The sequence below is a fragment of the Mustelus asterias genome, chromosome 4 (assembly GCF_964213995.1).
Source record: "Mustelus asterias chromosome 4, sMusAst1.hap1.1, whole genome shotgun sequence".
Lineage (NCBI taxonomy): Eukaryota > Metazoa > Chordata > Chondrichthyes > Carcharhiniformes > Triakidae > Mustelus > Mustelus asterias.
Window position 1 is genome coordinate 106,263,657 of NC_135804.1, and position 7,525 is coordinate 106,271,181.

Genomic DNA, 7,525 nt, shown 5'->3' on the forward strand with positions numbered 1-7,525 from the left:
AAAAGATATATTTCCTGTGTTCCAAAGCACAGGAGAAACCGAAGATTATTTTGTGGGGAATTAAGACAATTTGTGGAGAATTAAGACAAATGTCATTGAAAATAAATTTCCTAAGTTTGAAATGGGTCACAGTGACTATTATATTAGCAGCAAAAATTCTTGTGAGGGTTGGATTTGACAAACTAACTTAAGATTGTCTCCTCTGCAAATTTCTACGATTACAGTATATGCCAGGAAGAAATATGTTTGAAGAAAATACATACCTTTTCACATTTTGACCCAGGGATATTAAATTGACAATAAACTGCTCTCAGCAATCCAAACTTCTTTACTCATGACCACACTCTGCCTTATAATGTAGCTTTGACTGGGGGCTTTTCACAGTGACTTCCTTGCAGCGTTAATGTAAGCCTACTTGTGACACTGATAAATAAACTTTAAATTTTAAACGTTTGGATTGAGCAGCAGACAATGACATTAAAGGGGAGATGAAAATGAAGGGGAGGGGCGGGAGGGGAGATAAAGATCAAGATTGGAATGGAAATCCAGAGGAAGATTCAGACTCCTGGCTGACTCCCTAAGAGCACACAAGTGAGAAATATGAAGAGTTGAATTCATTGTCCTGACAACATTTTCTGGTTATAAAGATAGGAGAGCGACTTAGTGCTGGGTCAACTTGGCATTGGGAGAGCGAATGTTAAAAAAATCTCAGTTTCTTAACCAGTAGTTTAGCTGATGCAGATCCATGTCCCCTTTTTGCGAAATATACAAGTCTTCATATTGAATTAGATATAAAATTGTATTTGCTTGAGAGGGGCAGACAAAATAGTTTCAATTCGTATTTACCTGAGAAATATGGTGAAAATGCGTTTGTTCTTAGATGTTATATATAGTGTGCCCTGATCAGCTGATGTGTCATTTTCCTGTGCCCGACACAACGGAAAGTGTAATTCTTTTGGCGAGTCGAATACATAGCGACTGATGGTTTTAAGTGACAATAAAAAACCCCAGGTATGCGGTCAGTTGGAGAGTGCAATTAAAGGTAAAAAAAATGCACCATATACATGAATGCAACAGCGGATGCACCAGGACGAAGTCATTTTTAAAATAAGCCAGTGGCGTATTTAGCCTCGAATATCGAGAGGGGGGAGATGATTTGCACAGGGTTGGCGGGTTGTCGAGATGTGACCCTGGGAATGGAGAACTGCGGGGCGGCGCTAGGACCCCGGGGACGCGACTGCAGTGAGGAGTGGTGGAAATGTGCGCAGCAGACAGCGATATGGAGCGAAAGTAAACTAATTCCTGGTTTCGCATATTATTGCGTGCATGTTAAAAAAAAATCGGGTGTAAAAGCCCCAGCTCGGCGCTCTTGCACCGCCGGGACCCCCGCCCCCCCCGCACTTTCACAAGCCCGGAGGCGCTCCGGCTCAGGATCAGGATCTAGGACCTTCCTTGGAAAGGGGGGGGGAAAGGCAGCAGCAGCAGCTCCAAATTCAATCCAGGTAAATCCAGTGTTTTTGAAATAAAGAGGTTGCGCTGGGTGGAGCTGGGCTGTGTCTGTGGGCGAGAGGCTGATGTGCCATCATGTACCCCCCCCCTTCGTCCTCCTCCTCTCGCTCTCACAACATCAACAAAAGAAGACGATTCGCTTCTGCTCTGGGGAGGGAGGGAGGGGGAGCCAGCTCTCCAATTTCATGTCAGTTTCACTTGCAGCTCACCCTCTCTCTCCCTTTTTAAAAATATATTTTGCAAACCTTTGCCTGGGAAGGGGCTGATGGCAAATCCCAGACACGTGTTAAAACCATGCAAAGGATTTGATCCTCAGAAAGGATGGGACTGGGTTATTTTAAAACAAGTTTAAAGCATCCCCCCCCCCCCCCCCACCTCAACAGACATTTAAAAGGGTAAATGCCCCCAACTTCCGGGAAGCAACTTATTCCCACATTGAGCAATTGATCTTATTTATTTGTGCACGACTTTCGGTCGCACAAGAGTTATTTTTGCAACCACTTCCATATGCAAGGGTGAGTGTACAGTTCGGGCCACCCACCCAGATGCCACATTTAGGGGGGCAATTGGTGTTTGCACTTGTGGAGGAGCCGGGCCCCACCGAGTTTGAGGGATCACAAAATACCGGACTCTGTAGTGATAGCGATCTTGTCAAGGTTCAGAGGCTGCGGCCAGACTGGGGGCTACTAGGAACTAGAACAACCTCTGCCGAGTTCAAGTCTCTCCCCTCGTCCTTGAGGATATTTTCAAGGGATCCCGAAACACGAATGTCTCCACCAGCGAAGGAATATGGAAAGCAGAAAACGACATCCACTTGTGCCATTTCTAATTTTTGGTGTACACATTAAAAAAAACAAGCAAGCCCTCCCTTTCCCTCCCGGCGTTTCGCGTTTGTTATTGTATCTCAAACGTGAACGCTGGAAGAAACCAGCAGCAACATCTGAATGTTTCGATCGAGAGTTGTGTGTGGGTTTTGGGTTGCCGGAGTGCTGTTTGTACAAGGTCCAGGAGCGATGACCGACCGTCACTGGGTGGAAGAAAGGATGTGACGGATTATTTAAATATCTACTGGACGCTGGTTATTCCGCTTCGAAGGGATAGATGAAACTAACAAAAAATTGTGCCTTCTCTCAAACTCATCAGACACCCACAATGTTTCTGAGCAGCCAGCATGGGGATTTGTTCTCTAAATTAGCAACCCACCTTCCGCCCCCGTAATCCAGTCCTGCCCGGGCAGCAAAGCCCCTGAAACAATTATTTTGTGTTGTATGTGCCATGGCCTTGTTGCACAAGCATCTTGCGTTCCATTTTCGAGAAAGTTTTCAAGCTGGATTAGATCCCTGCGCTTTTTGTTATTAGAACGATGCCAGTGGAACTGGTCGTTTAGGGCCAGTACCAAACTTCGCCTCAAAAACACTGGGGAAGGGGTAGGGGCAGCCAGGTGTAGCTCCTGCATAGTCTGCGTGTTACACGAGAACAGGGCGAGGGCTAAGCCACCATGAGCAAGGTAGACCCAAGAATACTGTGTCCATATTCCATGTCGAGGCCCAGATATTTAAAGAAACGGCCACGGGTTATTAGACTGCACCGACAACATGCAGTTATTGCTCAATATAAGCTTCAGGCCAAATAATGAACTCCGGATGAAGTTTGCCCTGGGTCCAACTAAGTGGCTTGCGAGGCCAATTCAAAAGGCTTTTAAGAAGCATTAACTTGGATGCGATAGAGGCCAAAGGAGGTAAACCACTAAGTTGCTGACCTCCATACTTTCCTTCCAGACCCTAGTGTAAGTCTACATTGTTAATCGTTCTCTCTTCCCAGGTACTGTCTGAAATCATAGAAACCCTACAGTACAGAAAGAGGCCATTCGGCCCATCGAGTCTGCACCGACCACAATCCCACCCAGACCCTACCCCCATATCCCTACATATTTTACCCACTAATCCCTCTAATCTACACATCCCAGGACACTAAGGGCAATTTTAGCATGGCCAATCAACCTAACCCGCACATCTTTGGACTGCCTCAACTCCAAATCTGTATACCATCACCTCAAAAAAAACCCATGATCCTTCCTGGAGATTTCACAAAGTCCTTTCATGGCAAGGCCAGCATTTCTTGCCCATCCCTACTTCCCCTTGAGAAGGTGATGCTGAGCTGCCTTTGTAAACTGCTGCAGTCCATCTGGTGCGGATACTCCCATAGTGCTGTTAGGAACAGAGGTCTAGGATTTTGATCCAGGATCTTGTATATGGTCCATGCTGTTGTCACTGTGGTAGTGGTGGAGGGAGTAAATAAGGTGGTGGATGTGGTGCCAATCAAGCAGGCTGCTTTGTCCTGCCTCACAGCGCCAGGGATCCAGGTCCAATTCCTGGCTTGGGTCACTGTCTGTGCGGAGTCTGCACGTTCTCCTCGTGTCTGAGTGGGTTTCCTCTGGGTGCTTTGGTTTCCTCCCATTGTCCAAAGATGTGCATGTTAGGTGCATTGGCCATGTTAAATTCCCCCTCAGTGTACTCAAACAGACACCAGAGTGTGGCGACGAGGGGATTTTCTCTGTAACTTCATTGCAGTGTTAATCTAAGCCTACTTGTGATAAATAAACAAACTTTAAAACTGGATGCCGTTGAGCTTCTTGAGTGTTGTTGGAACTGCACTCATCCAGGCAAGTGGAGAGTATTCCATCACAGTCCTGATTCATATCTTGTAGATGGTGGACAGGCTTTGGGGAGACAAGAGGTGAGTCATTTGCTGCAGAATTAACAGTCTCTTATCTGCTCTCAAAGCCACAGTATATCGCTGGTCCAGTTCAATTCCTGGTCAACGGTAACCCCCATGACGTTGATACTGGAGAATTTAGCGAAGTTAATGCATTGAATGAGAAAGAGTGATGGTTAGATTCTCTCTTGTTGAAGATAGTCATTGCCCGGCATTTGTCTGACCCAAATGTTTCTTGCCACTTATCAGTCCAAGCCTGAATGTTGTTTTGTGTTTGCTGCACATATATATACCAAATTGATTCAGTATTGGAGGAGTCGTGAATGGTGCTGAACGTTGTGAAATCATCAGCGAACATCCCTATTTTTGACCTTAAAACGGAAGGAAGATCATTGATGAAGGAACTGAAGATGGTTGTGCCAAGGAAATTAAGCTGAGGAACTCCTGCAGCAACCATCTAGCACTGAGATAAGTGACCTCCAACAACCACAACCATTTTCCTTTATGCTAGGTATGACTCCAAACAGAGGAGATTTTTCTAGTTGATTGCCATTGATTTCAATGTTGCTAGGGCTCCTTGATGCAATACTGGTCAAATACTGCCTTGATGTCAAGAAATGTCACTTTCATTTCTTTGGTCCATGTTTAGACCAAGGTTGTAATAAGATCAGGAGCCAGGTGACTTTGGTAGAAACCAAATTGAGCATCACAAAGAAGGTTATTGTTGAATAAGTGCCACTTGATAGCACCGTGATCAACACCTTCCATCACTTTGCTGATTATTGAAAGTAGACTGATGATATGATGGGTGACAATTTGGGTTGGTCCTGCTTTTTGAGAACAGGACATAACTGTGCAATTTTCCACATTGTTGGGTATATGCCAGTGTTGTAGCTGTACTGGGACAGTTTGGCTAGGGGCATGCTAGTTCTGGAGCAAATGCCTTCAGCACTACAACCAGGATGTTGGCATTGCCCATAGCCTTTGCTGTACCTTATGCCTTCAGCCTTTTCTTGATATTGCATGGAATGAATTGAATTGGCTGAAGACTGGCATCTATGGAAAAGAGGATCTCATGAGAAGACCAAGGTGGATCAACCACTCGTCACTTCTGGTTGAAGATGGTTGCTTCAGACTTGACTTTTGCACTGATGCATTGTTCTCACCCATCATTGAGGATGTGGAGCCTCCTCTCGTGGTTAACTATTTAATTGTCCACCACCATTCACAACTGGAAGTTTCAGGACTATGGGGCTTTAAGTTGATCCTTTGGTTATGGGATCACTGAACTCTGATTATCGCATGTTGCTTCTGCTATTTGGCATTCATGTTGTAGCTTCACCTGCTTGATATCTAATTTTTAGGTATGCCTGGTGTTACTCTTGGTGTGCAGTCCTGCATTCCTTATTGAACCAGGCTTGATCCTGTCGCTTAATGGTTGTTAGAGTGAGGTATATGCTGGGCAATGAGGTTGTCGTTTGTGATTGAATACAATTCTACTTTCATCCAATTTCCAACCTGCCTTTCCTCTCCAATGCCCTTAAATATGCTGTCGTTGCAGAAACTTGCCAAGGCTCATCTGACAGCGACTTCCAAAACTGCAAACGCTACATCTAAATGAGAAGGACAGCTCACAGGAGGAAACACCTCCACTTGCAAGTTCCCTTCTAAGCACATGCCGTCCTGACTTATTGCTGTTTCTTCACTGTCGCTGGGTCGAACTTGTAGCACCCACTTACTGACAGCACTGTGAGTGTACCTACACCACTTGGACTGCAGAAGTCCAAAAAAGTGTTTTGCCACAACATTCTCAAAGATAATTAGTGGTGGGTAACAACTGCTGGCCTTACCACTGATGCTTACATCCCCAGAATAAACCAAAAAACATATCTGTGCCTATCTTTTCTGGAACTCCATGTTTACAACCTTCCAAGCAGGTTACTGCCCATGTAATAGTCCTGAAATTGTTTTTGCCAAAGTACAAATGGCATCCTCTGTGTTTGTGACCATGGTAAATTGTCCCTTCTCATCCTTCTCAACCTCTCTGCCATCTTTTGACGTAATTGACCACACCGTGATCCTTTATCATTCAGCTGGGTAGGACTGCACTTACGTGGTTCCAGTCATATCTTAGTCCTGCCTTATCAGAGAATCACCTGCATTGGCTTCTCATTCCACACATTACCTTTGGTGATCCCCAAGGATCGATCCTAATCTCTCACCTATTTATTCTGAAAAAGTGGTAGAAGCTGATTCCATAAATAATTTAAAAAGGGGATTGAGGATGAGGATCTTGCAGAGTGACAGACAACATTAGGGATGTGGGATTAAGCATTCCTACCCTTTCAAACAGTCAGCAGAGACATCAGGGGACAAATAACCTCTTGTGCTTTAACTCTTCCATGATTCGGATCTTCATGCTGCTCCTCAACAACACCATCTAAAAATACAGTGTCAGGTTCCACGTGTACGTAACACCATCCATCATCACCTCACTCAACCTGTCCACTGACTCTAAATTGTCAGCCTGCTTGTTTGACATCCATTGAATGAGCAGAAATTTCTTTGAATCAAGTATTGGGAAGAGCAAAGTCATTCGATCTGACTACAGACTCTGCTCCCTAGCACCCTTTCCTTGGCATTTGTCTGAGACTGAACCAGATTGTACCAAGATGCAATCTTGGCATTGTGTCTGACTCAGAGTTGAGTTTTCAGTTACATTTCCACACTATCACTAAGACCATCCATTTCTACGTCTGTAACACTGGGTGACTCTGCCCCTGCCTCAGTTAATCTGCTGGTGAAATCTCCACCCATGTATTTGTTAACTTTTGACCTGACTATTCTATTACACTTCCGGTTGACCTCCCATGTTCCATCCTCTATGAACTCAAGCTCTTGCAAAACTCTGCTGCCCATATGTTAACTTGAACCAGGTCCAGTTTATCCATCATTTCCTGTGCTCACTGACTTACATTTGCACTCAGCAAGGCAATGACTGAACTTTAAAATTCTTATCCTTGCTTTCAAATTCCTTAATGATCTGGCCCTCCCCTATCTTTGTAATCTCCCCCAGCCCCACAACCCTGTGATTTCAGGGCTCTTCCAGTCTGAACTCTTGAGCATCCTTATTTTAAATGCTGACCTTGGCAGTGACCTTTAATTGGCAAGGCCCTCAGCTTTGGAATTCCTGTTCCTCAACTTATCTGACTCGCTACCCTTCTATAAGACACTTAAATACTATTATCTTACGTAGCTCAGCGTCAAATTTTGTTTGAGAATGCACACATGAAACCCCTTT